Source organism: Pongo pygmaeus, chromosome X (assembly GCF_028885625.2).
Source record: "Pongo pygmaeus isolate AG05252 chromosome X, NHGRI_mPonPyg2-v2.0_pri, whole genome shotgun sequence".
Taxonomy (NCBI): Eukaryota; Metazoa; Chordata; class Mammalia; order Primates; family Hominidae; genus Pongo; species Pongo pygmaeus.
The window spans coordinates 38,521,805-38,543,396 of NC_072396.2; the positions used below are offsets into that span (position 1 = coordinate 38,521,805).

General features: G+C 38.1%; 1 protein-coding gene and 1 pseudogene across 12 annotated transcripts in view; both read left to right on the forward strand.

Moving 5' to 3' along the window:
* Positions 1-21,592, forward strand: part of SYTL5 (synaptotagmin like 5) — a 242,611-nt gene that overhangs the window by 38,657 nt on the left and 182,362 nt on the right. The gene's annotated exons all lie outside the window — the stretch shown is intronic.
* LOC129024047 (methylsterol monooxygenase 1-like) lies at positions 1,547-8,664 on the forward strand (annotated as a pseudogene).

Here is a 21,592-nt window from a genome sequence, read left to right on the forward strand (position 1 = left end):
TGACATTTGGCAATAATTGATGAGTATGTTTTTCATCTTAAAATGCCTGTGTAATTGATAATATACTTAAAGAAATCTATTACATTAGCAGGTGATTCCATGAAGAAGGCAGAAATCACTTAAACCTCTATAGCAGGAATTTGTGACATACCACAAAACTGCCCCAACCCCTTGGGAACTTGATTTCCATTCATTTGTGGAGATGAATCCCCTGCACTTGCCAGAGACCCATGCCAAGTGGGCAGTGGGGCAAAAAATGGAGGGTCATTCCATGAATGCAGGCACAACTGAAAGTAAGTTAACACCTCCAGAGACAATCCTTAGCCAATGGTGAGTAGGAGTAGGTAGATTAATGCCCCAGCCACCCCTACCTTTGATGGTATAATTTTGAAGAGCATTGTGTGCAGTTCTTCACAGTATCCTCAAGGAGACTGAGTCCCATTTTTCTGTAGAAGTAGAATACATTTGATTTTTTCTTCCTTTCTCTGTCTCACTTTCTCTATCTCACACTTTTGCATCCTGGGATTACCTCATAAATACTTATCTGCCTCCAAGTCCTTGCCTCAGGGTCTACTTTTGGGGGAACCCAAATTAAACTAACTTCCAATGCTGGTACAACTTCCTATACTAATAATTAAATAGATGGTAGACTGATTTCAAAGCAAAGCTTTTGCATTCTGCAACTACTCTTAACTTTACATATATGTTATTGTTTCAATAAATTGTACTGTGTTCTTGAGAATACAATCTGAAGCGAAGCAGAGATATAGGTACAGTAGTTCTATTTTTACAAGAATTATAAATTGAGATAACTGTGAATTATATGATTTTAGAATTTACCTTTTTAGCCTTCATGGAGCAAGTTTGTTGAGGGTTTTTAATTCAGTAAGAAGAAAAATACGATGTGGTTTTATTTTTGTCAGTTAACTGTCCCCCAACTGTGTCAACACCCCTTTCCCAAAGATTTGATACTAACTTTATGACATCTTAGTCAGATTCCATGACTCTCATCTTACTTTGTATTCCTGGAAATAATCATTTTATTTCAGAAAATTATTTTCTCCTCAGTGGGATGGGAGGGAATAATCAGTCTCCATGAACAGTGCCCAAAAGACTGGTGACTTTTCCACCTTCTGCATAGTTCTCCAGTCTCGATGGGAAAGCAGGGTGGTGTTGGTTGATGATAAGGGTGGCACTGTCCTGGCACCTTCCAATAGACCTGATCTCCACTGTTGGTGGCTCACTGAAGACTCAATGAACTCAGAGCGTGTCTTCAAATTGGGCCTTAAAATCCCATCTGCATCCTGTTGTGGTATGTTTACTTAATCTTAACAGTAAACAAATTTGTACTTCCTGAGTTCACATCAGCAAGTCTGTTATTAGAAGTCAGTTTGAGTTTTAGAAATTTATTAGGTATGGTTTACTCATGAGTAAATGAGAGTTGGCTAAAACAGGTGGAATGACAAAATCAGAAGCATCAAAAATCATGGCTATAGTCACCTTATGACCATCCAGAATTAGAAGGCTCTATGCAGAGATCTGAGAAATGGCAACAAATGAAAGTGCCAGCATCTTTAGTTCAGCATTTGTAGCTGTGGAGTATGTAGATTCACATTTACCTGAGAGTCCTCTGCAAGAACCATTTTAAAACGCTTGGAATTGTATGTTAATAATTATACTATGTTCTAGATTGCAACACGGGGATCTGCTATTATTCATGAAACCTTTTATTTCTTGTTCTTTTTACCTGGATTTCTATTTCAATTTATACCTTGCATTAAAAAGAATAACACTGAAAAATATAAAACAGAGACATGGGAAAACCAATGGAAATGCTTTAAATTACTTCTCTTTAATCACTTTTATATCCAGCTGCTTTTATGTGTGGAACCTATTTTTATTATTATTATTATTATTATACTTTAGGTTTTATGGTACATGTGCGCAATGTGCAGGTAAGTTACATATGTATACCTGTGCCATGCTGGTGCGCTGCACCCACTAACTCGTCATCTAGCATTAGGTATATCTCCCAATGCTATCCCTCCCCCCTCCCCCCACCCCACAACAGTCCCCGAAGTGTGATGTTCCCCTTCCTGTGTCCATGTGTTCTCATTGTTCAATTCCCACCTATGAGTGAGAATATGCGATGTTTGGTTTCTTGTTCTTGCGATAGTTTACTGAGAATGATGATTTCCAATTTCATCCATGTCCCTACAAAGGACATGAACTCATCCTTTTTTATGGCTGCATAGTGTTCCATGGTGTATATGTGCCACATTTTCTTAATCCAGTCTATCATTGTTGGACATTTGGCTTGGTTCCAAGTCTTTGCTATTGTGAATAATGCCGCAATAAACATACGTGTGCATGTGTCTTTATAGCAGCATGATTTATGGTCCTTTGGGTATATACCCAGTAATGGGATGGCTGGGTCGAATGGAATTTCTATTTCTAGATCCCTGAGGAATCGCCACACTGACTTCCACAAGGGTTGAAATAGTTTACAGTCCCACCAACAGTGTAAAAGTGTTCCTGTTTCTCCACATCCTCTCCAGCACCTGTTGTTTCCTGACTTTTGAATGATTGCCATTCTAACTGGTGTGAGATGGTATCTCATTGTGGTTTTGATTTGCATTTCTCTGATGGCCAGTGATGGTGAGCATTTTTTCATGTGTTTTTTGGCTGCATAAATGTCTTCTTTTGAGAAGTGTCTGTTCATGTCCTTCGCCCACTTTTTGATGGGGTTGTTTGTTTTTTTCTTGTAAATTTGTTGGAGTTCATTGTAGATTCTGGATATTAGCCCTTTGTCAGATGAGTAGGTTGCGAAAATTTTCTCCCATTTTGTAGGTTGCCTGTTCACTCTGATGGTAGTTTCCTTTGCTGTGCAGAAGCTCTTTAGTTTAATTAGATCCCATTTGTCAATTTTGGCTTTTGTTGCCATTGCTTTTGGTGTTTTAGACATGAAGTCCTTGCCCATGCCTATATCCTGAATGGTAATGCCTAGGTTTTCTTCTAGGGTTTTTATGGTTTTAGGTCTAACATTTAAGTCTTTAATCCATCTTGAATTGATTTTTGTATAAGGTGTAAGGAAGGGATCCAGTTTCAGCATTCTGCATATGGCTAGCCAGTTTTCCCAGCACCATTTATTAAATAGGGAATCCTTTCCCCATTTTTTCTTTTTGTCAGGTTTGTCAAAGATCAGATAGTTGTAGATATGTGGCATTATTTCTGACGGCTCTGTTCTGTTCCATTGATCTATACCTCTGTTTTGGTACCAGTACCATGCTGTTTTGTTTACTGTAGCCTTGTAGTATAGTTTGAAGTCAGGTAGTGTGATGCCTCCAGCTTTGTTCTTTTGGCTTAGGATTGACTTGGCGATGCGGGCTCTTTTTTGGTTCCATATGAACTTTAAAGTAGTTTTTTCCAATTCCGTGAAGAAAGTCATTGGTAGCTTAATGGGGATGGCATTGAATCTGTAAATTACCTTGGGAAGGATGGCCATTTTGACGATATTGATTCTTCCTACCCATGAGCATGGAATGTTCTTCCATTTGTTTGTATCCTCTTTTATTTCCTTGAGCAGTGGTTTGTAGTTCTCCTTGAAGAGGTCCTTCACATCCCTTGTAAGTTGGATTCCTAGGTATTTTATTCTCTTTGAAGCAATTGTGAATGGGAGTTCACTCATGATTTGGCTCTCTGTTTGTCTGTTATTGATGTATAAGAATGCTTGTGATTTTTGTACATTGATTTTGTATCCTGAGACTTTGCTGAAGTTGCTTATCAGCTTAAGGAGATTTTGGGCTGAGACAATGGGGTTTTCTAGATATACTATCATGTCATCTGCAAACAGGGACAATTTGACTTCCTCTTTTCCTAATTGAATACCCTTGATTTCCTTCTCCTGCCTGATTGCCCTGGCCAGAACTTCCAACACTATGTTGAATAGAAGTGGTGAGAGAGGGCATCCCTGTCTTGTGCCAGTTTTCAAAGGGAATGCTTCCAGTTTTTGCCCATTCAGTATGATATTGGCTGTGGGTTTGTCATAGATAGCTCTTATTATTTTGAGATACGTCCCATCAATACCTAATTTCTTGAGAGTTTTTAGCATGAAGGGTTGTTGAATTTTTTCAAAGGCCTTTTCTGCATCTATTGAGATAATCATGTGGTTTTTGTCTTTGGTTCTGTTTATATGCTGGATTACATTTATTGATTTGTGTATATTGAACCAGCCTTGCATCCCAGGGATGAAGCCCACTTGATCATGGTGGATAAGCTTTTTGATGTGCTGCTGGATTCTGTTTGCCAGTATTTTATTGAGGATTTTTGCATCAATGTTCATCAAGGATATTGGTCTAAAATTCTCTTTTTTAGTTGTGTCTCTGCCAAGCTTTGGTATCAGGATGATGCTGGCCTCATAAAATGAGTTAGGGAGGATTCCCTCTTTTTCTATTGATTGGAATAGTTTCAGAAGGAATGGTACCAGCTCCTCCTTGTACCTCTGGTAGAATTCGGCTGTGAACCCCTCTGGTCCTGGACTTTTTTTGGTTGGTAAGCTATTGATTATTGCCACAATTTCAGCTCCTGCTATTGGTCTATTCAGAGATTCAACTTCTTCCTGGTTTAGTCTTGGGAGGGTGTATGTGTTGAGGAATTTATCCATTTCTTCTAGATTTTCTAGTTTATTTGCATAGAGGTGTTTGTAGTATTCTCTGATGGTAGTTTGTATTTCTGTGGGATCGGTGGTGATATCCCCTTTATCATTTTTTATTGCATCTATTTGATTCTTCTCTCTTTTTTTCTTTATTAATCTTGCTAGCGGTCTATCAATTTTGTTGATCCTTTCAAAAAACCGGCTGCTGGATTCATTAATTTTTTGAAGGGTTTTTTGTGTCTCTATTTCCTTCAGTTCTGCTCTGATTTTAGTTATTTCTTGCCTTCTGCTAGCTTTTGAATGTGTTTGCTCTTGCTTTTCTAGTTCTTTTAATTGTGATGTTAGGGTGTCAATTTTGGATCTTTCCTGCTTTCTCTTGTGGGCATTTAGTGCTATAAATTTCCCTCGACACACTGCTTTGAATGCATCCCAGAGATTCTGGTATGTTGTGTCTTGGTTCTCGTTGGTTTCAAAGAACTTCTTTATTTCTGCCTTCATTTCTTTATGTACCCAGTAGTCATTCAGGAGCAGGTTGTTCAGTTTCCATGTAGTTGAGCGGTTTTGAGTGAGATTCTTAATCCTGAGTTCTAGCTTGATTGCACTGTGATCTGAGAGATAGTTTGTTATAATTTCTGTTCTTTTACATTTATTGAGGAGAGCTTTACTTCCAAGTATGTGGTCAATTTTGGAATAGGTGTGGTGTGGTGCTGAAAAAAATGTATATTCTGTTGATTTGGGGTGGAGAGTTCTGTAGATGTCTATTAGGTCCGCTTGGTGCAGAGCTGAGTTCAATTCCTGGGTATCCTTGTTGACTTTCTGTCTCGTTGATCTGTCTAATGTTGACAGTGGGATGTTGAAGTCTCCCATTATTAATGTGTGGGAGTCTAAGTCTCTTTGTAGGTCACTCAGGACTTGCTTTATGAATCTGGGTGCTCCTGTATTGGGTGCATATATATTTAGGATAGTTAGCTCTTCTTGTTGAATTAATCCCTTTACCATTATGTAATGGCCTTCTTTGTCTCTTTTGATCTTTGTTGGTTTAAAGTCTGTTTTATCAGAGACTAGGATTGCAACCCCTGCCTTTTTTTGTTTTCCATTTGCTTGGTAGATCTTCCTCCATCCTTTTATTCTGAGCCTATGTGTGTCTCTGCACGTGAGATGGGTTTCCTGAATACAGCACACTGATGGGTCTTGAGTCTTTATCCAATTTGCCAGTCTGTGTCTTTTAATTGGAGCATTTAGTCCATTTACATTTAAAGTTAATATTGTTATGTGTGAATCTGATCCTGTCATTATGATGTTAGCTGGTTATTTTGCTCGTTAGTTGATGCAGTCTCTTCCTAGTCTCGATGGTCTTTACATTTTGGCATGATTTTGCAGTGGCTGGTACCGGTTGTGCCTTTCCATGTTTAGCGCTTCCTTCAGGAGCTCTTTTAGGGCAGGCCTGGTGGTGACAAAATCTCTCAGCATTTGCTTGTCTGTAAAGTATTTTATTTCTCTTTGACTTATGAAGCTTAGTTTGGCAGGATATGAAATTCTGGGTTGAAAATTCTTTTCTTTAAGAATGTTGAGTATTGGCCCCCACTCTCTTCTGGCTTGTAGGGTTTCTGCCGAGAGATCTGCTGTTAGTCTGATGGGCTTCCCTTTGATGGTAACCCGACCTTTCTCTCTGGCTGCCCTTAACATTTTTTCCTTCATTTCAACTTTGGTGAATCTGACAATTATGTGTCTTGGAGTTGCTCTTCTCGAGGAGTATCTTTGTGGCGTTCTCTGTATTTCCTGAATCTGAATGTTGGCCTGCCTTGCTAGATTGGGGAAGTTCTCCTGGATAATATCCTGCAGAGTGTTTTCCAACTTGTTTCCATTCTCCCCGTCACTTTCAGGTACACCAATCAGACGTAGATTTGGTCTTTTCACATAGTCCCACATTTCTTGGAGGCTTTGCTCGTTTCTTTTTATTCTTTTTTCTCTAAACTTCCCTTCTCACTTCATTTCATTCATTTCATCTTCCAGGGCTGATACCCTTTCTTCCATTTGATCGCATCAGCTCCTGAGGCTTCTGCATTCTTCACGTAGTTCTCGAGCCTTGGTTTTCAGCTCCATCAGCTCCTTTAAGCACTTCTCTGTATTGGTTATTCTAGTTATACATTCTTCTAAATTTTTTTCAAAGTTTTCAACTTCTTTGCCTTTGGTTTGAATATCCTCCCATAGCTCGGAGTAATTTGATCGTCTGAAGCCTTCTTCTCTCAGCTCGTCAAAGTCATTCTCCGTCCAGCTTTGTTCCGTTGCTGGTGAGGAACTGCGTTCCTTTGGAGGAGGAGAGGTACTCTGCTTTTTAGAGTTTCCAGTTTTTCTGCTCTGTTTTTTCCCCATCTTTGTGGTTTTATCTACTTTTGGTCTTTGATGATGGTGATGTACAGATGGGTTTTTGGTGTGGATGTCCTTTCTGTTAGTTTTCCTTCTAACAGACAGGACCCTCAGCTGCAGGTCTGTTGGAGTACCTGGCCGGCCGTGTGAGGTGTCAGTCTGCCCCTGCTGGGGGGTGCCTCCCAGTTAGGCTGCTCGGGGGTCAGGGGTCAGGGACCCACTTGAGGAGGCAGTCTGCCCGTTCTCAGATCTCCAGCTGCATGCTGGGAGAACCACTGCTCTCCTCAAAGCTGTCAGACAGGGACATTTAAGTCTGCAGAGGTTACTGCTGTCTTTTTATTTGTCTGTGCCCTGCCCCCAGAGGTGGAGCCTACAGAGGCAGGCCGGCCTCCTTGAGCTGTGGTGGGCTCCACCCAGTTCAAGCTTCTAGGCTGCTTTGTTTACCTAAGCGAGCCTGGGCAATGGCGGGCGCCCCTCCCCCAGCCTCGCTGCCGACTTGCTGTTTGATCTCAGACTGCTGTGCTAGCAATCAGCGAGACTCCGTGGGCATAGGACCCTCTGAGCCAGGTGCGGGCTATACTCTCCTGGGGCACCGTTTCCTAAGCCCGTCGGAAAAGCACAGTATTCGGGTGCCTGTCGGAAAAGCACAGTATTCGGGTGGGAGTGGCCCGATTTTCCAGGTGCCGTCTGTCACCCCTGGAAAGGGAACTCCCTGACCCCTTGCGCTTCCCGAGTGAGGCAATGCCTCACCCCTGCTTCGGCTGGCGCACGGTGCACTCACCCACTGACCTGCGCCCACTGTCTGGCACTCCCTAGTGAGATGAACACGGTACCTCAGATGGAAATGCAGAAATCACCCGTCTTCTGCATCGCTCACGCTGGGAGCTGTAGACCGGAGCTGTTCCTATTCGGCCGTCTTGGCTCCTCCCCCTTGGAACCTATTATTTTACAGAGTATTTCAATATTCTTTATGATTGAAAAAGAATGACAAAATGGTATATGCTTTTGGTAAGGTGTTTGGCTATACTACAGTCTTTGATACTACTTGGCACTATTTCTTTTTTTTTTTTTTTTTTTTTTTTTAGGTTTTTATTTTTTATTATTTTTTTTTATATATTTTTTTCTTTTATTGTAATTATTATTATTATTATTATTATACTTTAGGTTTTATGGTACATGTGCAGTTAGTACTTGGCACTATTTCTAAGCCTGTATAGATTCTTGTACCACAAAAAGAATATGCAAATAGATTCATAAAATTCATGAAGAGTTTCAAGCTCCATTTGGAATAGAAGCTGAATATGCACATCCTTTGGAAATTCTAATTCTTGGAACTGGATTTTTCATTGGAATCATGCTTTTGTATGATCATGTAATTAATTCTTCTTTGGACATGGGTGACAATTTATTTGATAGAAACTATTGATGCCCATCGTGGTTATGATATTCCTCTCAAAGCTTTAAATCTCATCCTTTTCTATGCTGGTTCTCAGCATCATGATTTACACCACATAAACTTCATCAGAAAGTATGCTTCTACATTTTCATGGTGGAATAGAATTTTTGGAACACACTTTCAGTTTGATGTTTATAGTGAAAATATGAAGAAATTTGAGAAAAAGCTGAATAAATATCTCACATAAACCTTCCTGAAGATACACATTTTCCTGAATTGAAACTAGTAGCTAACATTGCTTCTGGGGAGCAGAAATAAGCATGTGTCTTGGTTGCTAAGTGATAAAAGGAATATTCATAACCTCTAATTATCTTCCTAGTGGAGACTTTTTCTACTTTACACACAAATTCTGTATATGTAGGAATACACAGATAATAAGTATTTCCTGCAAAACTAGTCCCCTCATCACCTCATTGCCTTACTCTCTCTCTTGCCCCACTTTCTTCTCTCCCTCATTTCCTCCTCTCCTTAAACTTTCCTCTTTCATTCACTGTCCCTTATTTCTCCCTCACTTCTGAGGGGCCAAATTGATTGTCTTCGTATTATAAGGCTCACCCTTTTCTTGATAATCTCTGGTCAATCAGCTTCATTCAGTGATTGCTTTGTGAATATTCCTGTGCATCATAAGACATTTCCTATTTCCATCTGATATGGTTTGGCTCTGTGTCCCTACCAAAATCTCACCTCAAATTGTAATCCCCACGTGTTGGGGGAGGGACATGGTGGGAGGTGATTGGATCATGGCAGAAGTTTCCCCCATGCTGTTCTCATGATAGTGAGTGAGTTCTCACAAGAACCGATGGTTTAAAAGGATGTGGCTTTATTTGCTCTCTCTCTCTCTCCTGCCACCATGTAAGACATGCCTTGCTTCCCCTTCACCCTCTGCCATGATTGTAAGTTTCCTGATGCCTCCCCAGCCATGCAGAACTGTGAGTCATGTAAACCTCTTTCCTTTATAAATTACCCAGTCTCAGGTACTTCTTTATAGCAGTGTGAAAAGGGACTAATACACCATCAGAAAACTGATATCATTTTAGCTAAGATTTACATCTTTTTGGGCATGTGTTCTGGCCACTCTTTCTCTGTTGGGTAGAAGAAATAGAAACTGCATAGATTTGGCAGACAGACTTTGGTGTAGATCCTAATTTTCCCACTTTGTAAGTTTGGCTAAGCTAGTTATTTTTTTCCATATTCAGTTTCCTCACATTAAGTGAGGCTAATAATAGCCACCTTGAAGGATTTTTGTGAGATTAAATAAGATGAACTATTTGATTATTTGTTAACAACTTAATTTGAAAACATTTTCTCCTGTGCCTCCCCAACTCCATTTCATATTTCTTTTCCTGATGTTTTTATACATTTCCAAACTAAACCAAAGTACCAAATGACTCAGTCAATTTAAGCCCAAATACACAGAGTTCCAAATCTTCATAGCTTCATTGTTTCAGTATGAGAATATTTCTTAAGTGGGCAAATTCTACTCCAGGAGGCTTCAGAATTGTCAGGATCTTTTTTTCTTATTTTCTTACACTTATTTCATTTAGATCCTGCATAATTTCTCCCAAGTTTATCCTATTACCAAGCAGTCTAATGGACAATAATGACAGGGAACCTTATATAACAGAGTAGTAAAGGTTAATGACAACAAGAGGTATAACATGAGCTGCTTTTATTTACTAGGAATATTAGAATTTAAAGTCCAAAAGCATCACTGGAATCAATTTTCTAAGCATTAGTTTTATGTTTTATTTTTAAAAATAAAAAGCATATATTTTTTCAAGGAATATTATTATATAATATGTTATTATAAAATTATATATTATATTATTATAAAATCATTTATACAATTTTTGCTTAAATTATTTTTTGCAACTTTATTGAAGTATAGATGATGGTTAGAATTTATATATTTACATATATTTTTATATATATTTAAAGTGTACAACTTGATGATTTGATATATGTATACATTTCCACTTTCCCCATCTGCCACCACCTCCCCGCCTCAGCCTCTGGTAACTACCAAGCTACTTTCTATGTTCAACTGTTTTAGATTCCACATATAAGTGAGATCATGGATGTTTGCCTTTCTAGGCCTGACTTATGTCACTTAACATAATGTTCTCCAGGTTCCTCCATATTGTCACAAATGACAGGATTTCCTTCTTTTTTATGGCTGAATATATTCCATTTTGTTTATGTACCACATTTTTTAAATTCATTCATCCATTGACAGACACTTAGGTTGGCTATTGTGAATAATGCTGCAGTGAACATAGGAATACAGATATCTAGAGGGGAGAGATTTTAAAACAAACTGAGCTTCAATTTGTTGCTATTTCTTTTCTGTATGTAAACTCTAAAGGTTCCTATTCAATTTCAATCATGTTATCTGATATGGCAGCCATTCACATTGGAATCTAAAAATCATTTCCAACCCCTTTCTTCTCTTGTCCACCTCTACCATGGAGGCTGAAAAAACCTGAGACTCACTTTCCTATTCTCCCCTGCCAATGAGATATAAGGGAAGTTATTATGGGGCTTCATGGAAAGTTTGTACTTTCTAATAAAAGGAACAAGGTACATAAATGACTTGTCTCAGTCTAATTTCTATGAATTCCTGCCTTTAAATGCTACTTTGTTATTGTGATACTTGGAGCTAGGAAAAGCATCTTGAAACCATGAAGCAACCATTCAAAGAAGAAAATCCCATATGCTAAGGATGGTCAAACATAACAGCAGAAAAAGCCTATGTCCTTCATGACATGGGTGAGCCACCAAACCAACCTGACATTGAGGTACCTCCAATGGTTTCTATCATTGCAGTTTGTTTATTATTGTTGTCGTTATTGATATTGCTATTGCTTGCTGCCCAATGTATTCCTCATTGATTAAATCTGGAAAGAGTAAGCTATCATGCCATTAGTGCTTCCACCTTAATCAGCTTAATTTCTTACACCTCACAATATCTGAGAAGAACAGGTACATTTTGATTGTGGTTAGAGGGTAGAACATGAAAAAAGGAAAAAATAAATAATGTTTACCATAATGAGGGAAGCTTACTTGGCACCAAGGAAGACAAAAAAGGAAAATATACACTTGTTAGGGAAAATAAAAGGAAATGTAGAGTACACGTTTTGCCCTTTTAGTTGCACCTGGGTGCCCAGTAGATCCTGGGTACAACATTTAAAAAAATGTTGTGTTTAATTTGTAATTATGTGCTGTTTAACATTATAATTGCATGTGAACCATGACAAATTATTAATTCTACTCTAGATCTCTCCTGTCATATAGACAGTGGTTTGAATGCTTAGGACATGGAAATCAATTTCTTGACTGGTCTAAGGTACACATCATTAGAAAAGAATGCCTGTTGCAAAAAATTGTTAAATGTGAGTGATTTGTATCCTTTGTTGTTTTGGACTATTCATGCTCCCAACCCTTTTCTGTATTTTATGAAGTCTTTAATCAATACCTATTTAAATCTTTGAGGAATGCCATCATGATCAAATTGGAACCTCAAGAAGCTTAAAAGATTTTCTCTCAATAGATTGAGTCATTGCCTTTCACCTTTTTTCCTACTTAAGGAAATATAAATTATGTATTTAAACATCCTCTTGCTCTTAGATATGGTATATATGCTTCTGGGACCCTTTCTGTTGGCACCTGTTCCTCTACTCTACAGTATTTCTCACTTAGAGGAAACCTAATAAATGTATATCTAAAAGATATTGCTCTATTGTGCATATATATTTTATGAAATAATTATTTGCTGAAAGTATTTTCAGAAGAGCTGTTTTAGGTAGGAAGATTTTCAAATACCATTTGATAACTTATATGTGAATTACTACCTTTCAGAAATAATAACTGTAAAGCAGAATATATCTTTATTTACTTTTACTTTTCTGAAGGTTTGATATATGCTTTCAGTCTTCAGAACCTGTACTTGGAATTCTGTTTATAACCGAGAAGTATGCAATGCTTTCCTATTTAAGAAACTCAGACCAGCGTATTGCTTTTTTGGTGGCTTTAATATTGGTTGAAATTACCTTTAATGTATGATGTATATTTAGTTGGTTGTCATAGAAAATATTATTCATTAACAGTTTTATTATAAAAGATAGTAATTGAAAATACACCAAATATTGATTTTTGACCAAATTAAATAAGTTCTTCTTCTGAGAGCTTTTCAGGCTATGAAAGTGTAAAGATGTTTGGAAACATATCTTGATATGTGTTCGTTTTAAGGTGTACTAAAGTTTTTCAATTGTTAATCAGTGCGGCACATGATGGATGTTATCCATCCAACATGTAATACAATTTTACTTTTATAGCAATTACTGAAATTGACTGAAGAGCCTGAGTAGAACAATAATCATGGAAGAAATTGGAATATGTGTAAATTGATCTGACCTGAATGGCAGAAAGACTTTCAAGGAATGAAAAAAAAAAAGTTATGGATCCATAAAGTAAAAGAATTTTTTTTTCAAAGTTTAGTTCACTATTATATACCAAAGAAAAGTGCCATCTGACTAAGAGGCCCTGTTCTATTAAATTCTTACTAAATATCTGTTTCTATGTGGAAATAAATGCTGAACTCCATTATCTTGCTTTCATATTACTAACATTAGATCTGTTAAATGATCCTCGGTAAATAAGTGAATTGATTTCAATGGTTATTTTTTGAATCACATGTATTAATAGCAAGAAAAATATATTATTTGGGATTAGGAACAGAAAATATCAAAAGCATTTTCATAAACAGTATAAATATGTTTTATGAGTTTTTTTTTAAATCAGTCATTCATTCATTTACTCACTAAATATTTATTTAGCATGTCATATGTGTCAGGCTTTGCCCTAGGGTGGGGGATTCAAATTAAAGCATGAGTAAGACAGTCTTCCCTCAAAAAGACAGTAGGAGAGATAGACTGATAGGTCATTATACTGTGGTAAGTACATATAAATATGTACAGCAAATTGTGGGGAGCAAGGAGGAGAAAACCATAAACTGGGGTAAGGAGAGGCCCAGGGATTGCTTTCTGGAGAGGTTTTGAGAAACTACAAGCAGTGTTGCTGTAGTAAAAATTGTAAGGCAGGAATGGTGAGGGATGAGTCTAAAGAGTTAGCTAGGGCCAGACCGCAAGGGTCTTGCTTGGAAGTTAGACTTTATTCTGTGGATGGTGGAAACCCACTAAAGAATTTTTAGCGAAGTGGAGAAGGAATACAATGGGGACAAATGGTCAAATTTCCTTAGAGAAAGGTCCTTTGGTGGATACATGGATCATATTCTTGAGGAGGATGGGCTAGACACAAGGAGACCAGGCAAATCTATTGCAATAATCCAGGGTCAAAGATATGAGGGTTTGAATCAGAGCAGTGGCAAAAGAAATACAGAGGGGTCTCTGAATTCAAGAAATGTTTGGAATATAGATTTGTAAGATCTAGGAATTGTTGGAATGTAAAGGTCAGGGTGAGGAGGGAAAATCAAGGATATCTTTAGGCTTCTCTTTTGGATGAATTCAGAATTACTAACTAAAATAGAGAGGGGAGTTATGTCAATAAGCTATTGTTCCATTAAAAAGTACAGGAAAATTAACTGGCTTAAAACAACAATAATTTATTCTTCTTCACCCTTCTGCTACTTGATTGGGAGTTAACTGTTCTGCACTTGGGTTTGTCTAGCCCTGGATTTGTCTGCACTTAGCTCCAGATGGTAGACAGGGTCCAATTTTTGCTGACCTTACTCTTGTCTTTATTAGACCTATGGGCTAGCCAAGAAATGTTCTTTCCATGACAAGGTCAAAAGCACAAGAACTGAAGTTGCCAAACTCCTACTTGAGTTACACCTGTGGTTATACTGACCAAAGCAAATCACGTGGATAAACCAAAGTCAAAGGGTAGGGAAGTATACTCCATCTCTAGTGGAAGGAACTTCAATGTCATTAGCAAAGGTAACTGGGGTAAGGAGAGGGCCAGGGATTGCTTTCTGGAGAAGACACCAGGAGGATGGACACTAGGAGGGATGAAGAATTTGGGCCAATAATTCAACACCCTTATTGTTATTGTGGGTGATAGATTTGAGGGGAATAAGACCAGAGGTTAAGAGGCTATTTCAAAGATGGTAAAAGTCCAGAGCAGTGGCAGCTGGAAAAGAGAGAAAATGATAGATTCAAGAAGTGTTCAAGGCCTGGACATTGTTATAACATGGAGGACAGATTCAGGGGAAAGAGTCAAGGATGACTCTAGGCTTCCAATGTGACTGACTGAGATACAGAAAGAAGGATAGTGGGTTCAGTGTAGGAAACATTGAGTCTGAGAGAGAGTGACTATGAATTTTATCATCAAAACCAGGACACTTCGGAGAACATGAAAGAGTGCTATTAATAATTACACCAGAACCACCAGGGTAAACATGTCCTAGGACTGACCTCAGGAAAACGAGTTTATATTCACTCTGAAGTGAGTTGCCTTTGGGTAATCAAAATGAAGTTATTGGGCATCAGAGAAAGACTCTGTCTAAAAAATAAATTAATTAATTTAAAAATGAAATTATTTAGTATAATGTTGATATTTGAGTATGAAATTCAGTGGAGAGAACTGGTCTGGTGATATAGACTTGGGAGTTATCATTCATAGTTTAAAGTTTGAAAGCATGAGTCTGGTTGAAATCATCAAAGGAAGCATATGCAGGATGAAATGAATATAATAGAATGAGAAGATGTTGCTGGAGTAGATGACAGATGAGGAAATTGAGAAGGAAAAGTCAACAAATAAGAATTTGATTTAAGCCAAAGAGTAGAATTTAATGGATAAAATAATCATATCAGAACACTCAGGGTCAGAGCTGGCTTTGAGTATGACTAAAGCTAGAAATTTTAACACCATCTTTTTTTCCTTCAGAGTCTGGTTTTTTTTTTTTTTTTCTTTTAAGCTGAGTGACCTTTTGAGGCTAGAGTCATGATCTTAGGCAGTTCCAGATTCATATTCTATTAGCTCCAAAACCAGAAAAAAAAGGAGTTTTTTCCTTGTTATCTCAAAATACAAAATAAACGTGAGGGAAGACTCTGATTGGTCAGGTGTAAGTCACATGCCCATCCCTCTACTAATCACTGTGGCTAGGGAGTTGGGGATCCCCACATTAGTGAAGATGCGGGAGAGCAGTGGGGGTAAAAGTCAGATTACAGCAACTTGAGAAGTGACTGAGAGGTGGTTTGGACACAGCAAGTACAGATAAGTATTTTAATAAATTTATTATAATAAATATGAAGAAGAGACAAACTGTACAGTAGACTACATGACGGCCAATGCGTGTGTATTTCAGACTTGTTTATAGGCTGAGATAAAGGAATCAGTGAAACTTGAGATATTCAAGTTAAAGAAAAAAAGAGAATGCTTGTTGGAACAAGATCATGGAGCAAGGCTGAGGAGATGAGATTTAGGACAAAAAAAATGAAAGAATGTAGATTTGAAAAGGGAAAAGAACATCTAGTCCTCTGAACCTATGATGAGGTACAGCTGAGTGTGGACATCAGTAAGTTAATGGAAGGGCAGTATATTGAGAGAGCCAAGGCTAAGAGGGAGGGCATCAGGGCCTGAGTAATTTCAGAAGAGCATTGAAAAGTCATTGAGGGCACTGGCTTCAGGAACTGACTGAAGATAAGGACAAGAATTCACAGGTGATTAGGCTTAGCTGATTTGTGGACCACAAGTTTGTCTTCTCACCCAATCTGTAGGGCTGTGTGATTTTTCTCTAGCTGTCCTGGATATGGACATGAAGAAGGCAGATTGATCTAGGGTTGGTGATTTGATGAGTTCACGTAAATGGGGACAAGATGCTCTCCTCAAGGAAACATACAGCTTTAGAGGCAAATACAAGGTCTTAAAGATAAGTAAGCAAGAACAAGAAGGGAACTTTACTTATTTCTGGCATTCTGACATGGTAATGGTAGACCTCTCTATGAAATAACATTTGTAATTGACCTTTGCTTTCAATTTCTGTTGTGATGAGAAGTTTATAACTCTTGGACCATGCTGGAGTAAATAAAAACATAACAGATGTTTCACAATTTGCAAAACTGATTTAATTAAGTGTGTTTTATGTTGTATTATATTTCTGATAGTTACAACTTTCCTCCCCATCTTTCACCACACACATACACACACACATACACGCACAAATGGACACTTAGCAACATTGTGTGCAAAGCTCTTTTGGTGTCACTATGAAGCTATGGTGAGTTAACATAATCAGAACATAATTTCAGGTCTCTTAAGTTTCAAGTCCAGTATGCCATATGAAGAAAAAATATCAAAAATAGAACAACTTTTATATAACCTTTATTTAATGATACCAAATTCTTAGAGGTCATTGCAACAAAGTCTTATCAATAGCAGGAAATATTTCGCAGCATACTGTAAAGAACACTGGATCTTTTTACCACTAATGAGATACGAGATCCAGGGCAAATGAGTTTTCTCATATCTGTAAAATTAGGGTTATGGTCCCTTCTTTTATACCTCACAATGTGGTTATAAAAAAATCAGAGAGGATGTGGCAAAAAATGTTTTACAAATAATAAATGAGATTATAATTTATTGATCAATTTTTTTAACATTACATTTATATTCATTTGGTACCACAGCACGGATTATTTAAAAATTGGTGATTACACATTGGTCTCTTTCCAGGGAACTTAGAGGAATTGTTTAAATTGGTTGCCTATTATATGTAAGTTTGTTTAAAAATATCTAAATTATTTATGCTTCTTTCAATTTATGTAATAGATTTTAAGAGTCAAAAGATGATGACTCAAACTATTTACTTTGTTTTACTGTGTTTGCAAAATGAGTGAGGTAAAAGACTGGAATTATCTGCCAACATCGTCTGTATTGTGTTATGCTAGAAACATAATTAGATGAACATTTTTTACTTATTTTTGGTCTTAAGGTTAAGAGATGACAGCCTTTTCTGACTGGGGAAAATGCTCACATCTTTTTAGTTGAGACTCACCCTTGTGTAGCAATACACTGGCTGGGAAATGTAAAGAAAGTTCTAGGTTTTAAGTAATTAAATTTATGATTACCTTTCCCTAAAGGACTCTGTGAATTGGCTCAATAGCTATTTCCTACCTCAGGATTCAAGTTCCATGTTGGTCTTTGGTAAGGACTCCTTCACTCCTACTCCTAGACTGAGTCCCAAGCTTCCCACCTGAGCATTTGTATCATCTGGGGCTTCTTAGGCATCACCACAAAGTGATCATGAGAGGAACAGGAGACAAATGCAGACCTTAGTCATTTACTTATGGCCGGTTTTCCATGGTGGACCATGTTGAAATTGAACACACCTGTATACAAACATCCATATTTTATTGATTCCCCTAAGCCAACTCTACTGGTTGAACTGTGTGGGAGAGATACAAAATGTAACTACATGGACTAATCTTGCAATTCCAAGCTAAACAATTATTTAGCATATAGTCTCAGTTTAAGATGCAAAAGCAGAAACTATTGTGGCCAGAGATTTTAGAATTCTACATCTATACTTGTAGTTCACTTTGCCTAGTTGCTGGTTCTTGTCTATGCTCAGTGTAATTTGGGGCACTTTACTGAAAAATCTGTACTTAAATCAAGTCATTTAATTAATTAGATAATTAATTTAGTTCATTTTTATTTTGGTAAGAACATTTAACATGAGATCTACCCTCTCTACAAATTTTTAAATGTACAATGAAGTGTTATTTACTATAGGCACAACGTTGTACAGCAGATTTCTAGAACTTAATCATCTTGCATAAGTGAAGCTTTGTACCTATTGAATAGCAAGTGGCCATTTCCCCCTGCCAGTCCCTGGCAACTGCCACTCTACTCTCTACTTCTATGAATTTCACTATTTCAGATACTTTATATAAGTAAAATAATGCATTATTTGTTCTTCTATAACTGGCTTATTCCACTTAGCATAACGTCCACAAAGTTCATCTATGTTATCTCATGTGGCAGGATTTCATGATTTTTTAAATAATGAATAATATTCAGTTGTATTTATATACCGTATTTTTTATCTGTTTATCTGTAGTTGGACATTTAGGTTGTTTACATATCATTGCTATTGTGAATAATGCTGCTATGAGCATGGGAGCACAGATATGCCTTCGGGATCCATATTTCTATTTAATAGCAGTGAATACCCAGAAGTGGGATTGCTGGATCATTTGGTAATTCTATTTTAAATTTTCTGAGGAACCTCCGTATCGTTTTTTATAGCAGATCCACCATTCTACAGTCCCACTAACACTGTACCAGGGTTGCAATTTCATCACATCTTCACCAACACTTGATATCTTTCCTTTTTATCGTAGCCATTCTAAGAGGTATGAGGTGATATCTCATTGTGGTTTTGATTTACATTTCCCTGATTATTAGTGATGCTGAACATCTTTTTATATGCCTCATGGCCATTCGTATGTCTTGTTGGGAGAAATGTCGATTCACAGTTTTTGCTCACTTTTTAAATTTGGTTATTTGTTTTTCTGCTATTGAGCTGTAGGAAACCTTTATATATTTGTATATTCGCCCCTTATCAGATACATAGTTTGCAATTTTTTTTTCTCATTCTGTAGGTTGCCTTTTACCTGTTGTTTCCTTTTCTGTGTAGAAGCTTTTTGGTTTGATATAGTCCCCTTTGTCTATTTTTTGCTTTTGTTGCCTGTGCTTTTGAGGCTACAGCCAAGAAATCATTGCCAAGAACCAACATTGTGAAGCTTTCCCTGCCGTGTTTTCTGCTAAGAGTTTTAAAGTTCAGGTCTTAACACTTAAGTCTTTAACTCATTTTTAGTGAATTTTTGTGTGTGGTGTATGGCATGGGTAGAATTTCATACTTTTGCAAGTGAATGTCCAATCTTCCCAACATCATTTACTGAGAGGACTCTTTCCCAATTGTGTGTTCTTGGCACCCTTGGTGAAGGTCTGTTGACTACACGTATGGGTTTAATTCTGGGCTTTCCATTCTGTTCCATTGGTTGTATAGGTCTGTCTTTATGCCAGTATCACACTACTGGGTTACTGTAGTTTTGTAATACATTTGAAATAGTGAAGTATGATGCCTCTAACTTTTTTTTTTAACAAGATAGTTTTGGCTATTCTGGGTATTTTGTGGTTCCATATGATTTTAGGATTGTTTTTTCTATTTCTGTAAATAATGCTATTTGAATTTTGATAGAAATTGCACTGAATCTGTAGATTGCTTTAGGTAGTATAGATATTTTAATAATATCAACTCTTAGTCAATTTTCTGTTGCTATCACAGAATACCATAGACTGTGACTGGGCGTGGTGGCTCACGCCTGTAATCCCAGCACTTTGGGAGGCCAATGCAGGCAGATCACTTGAGGTCGGGAGATCGAGACCCGCCTGGCCAACATGGTGAAACCTCAGATCTACTAAAAATACAAAAATTAGCCAGGTGGGGTAGTGGGCACCTGTAATCCCAGCTACTCAGGAGGCTGGAGCAGGATAATTGCTTGAGCCTGGGAGGCGAAGGTTGCAGTGAGCTGAGATTGTGCCACTGCACTACAACCTGGGCAACAGAATGAGACTCCATCTCAAAAAAAAAGAAACACACACACACACACACACACACACACACACAAAACCCCAGACTGTGTAATTTATAAAGTTTATTTACCTCATAGTTCTAGAGGTTAGGCAGTCTGAGAGCATGGTACCAGCATCTGCTAATGGCCTTCTGGCTGTGTCATAATATGGTGGAGGACATCTTATGGCAAGAGGGAAGAGTGTGTCAGCTCAGATCACTCTTCCTCTTCTCATAGAGCCTCCAGTACCATCATGGGGGCCCTAGCTTGATGACCTTATTTAATTCTAATTACCTTTCAAAGACCCCATCTCCAAATCCCATTAACATATGAATTTGGGGATTAAGTTTCCAACACACACACGACATTTAGGGGACACCATCGAACCATAGCATTCTGCCCCTGGCCCCCAAATTTTACTTTCTTTTCACATGCAAAATGTATTAGTTCCATTCCAGTAGCCCCAGAGTCGTAACTTGTTTCAGGATCAACTCAAAAGTCCAAAGTCCAGAGTCTCATCTGAATCAGATATAGATGAGACTCAAAATGTGCAATTTCCTTGCCAGCTGCAAGCCTGTGAGATCAAAACAAGCTATGTACTTGCAAAATGCAATGCTAAGCACAGGATAGTCATTCCTATTACAAATGGAGAAAATAAGCAAGAAAAAATAAGTAGCTGGTCTTAGCACGTCAAAACCCCAACAGGGAAACAACATTAAACCTTAAAGCTTAGAATGATCTTTCACCCCATGTGCCATCTCTGGAATGTACTGGCGTGAGAGGGGGGGTTTGAATCTTCAAAGCCTTGGGCAGTTCCGTCTCTGTGGCTTTGCTGGGCTCAGCCCATGCAGCAGTTTATACAGGTTGGAGTCTTATGCCTGCAGTTCTCCCAAGGGGACTGAATGCTTGTAGCTCTACAATTCTGAATTCTTGTGGGTAGTCCTTCCCCTGCAGCTCCACTAGGCATTGCCCTAGTGGGGACTCCCTGTGACAGCTCCAGCACTGACTGAGGTGTGGCTCCTTACAAGAGGGCATTAGCTGCAGGGATCTGCCCGCAGACCCTGACCTAAACGATGGATGATTAAAACGTACGCTGACACACAGATATTCTGTTTTGCCAGTCCTGCTGAGTGTCCGACCACCTGCACATCAAGAGAGGTTTGTAACTGCGGCCGGCCCTGAGCAGCTCGCACTCCAGGCATTTATTTAGTACAGAATTAACAACAGAAGCTTTGAGTAAACACACTTGTGGATAATTAACATAGTTAAGAGAGTAGTTCTACGAATGATTAAAGCTCAGGTACCGCGGTTTAAAGTAAATACCATTAGGGGGCAATATCCTTGGTTGACCTTCCCCCATGAGGGCCATCTGGCTCAAAGGTTAGTTATTGGAGGTAGGGTAAACAGACTTAAATGAGGAAGACTCTGTTGACCCTAGTATTTACCTTATGACCTAATTCTCTAATGTAAGAACCGGCTGCCTTCAGCCTGTTCAATTATTACAAGCTATGTAACCTTTCG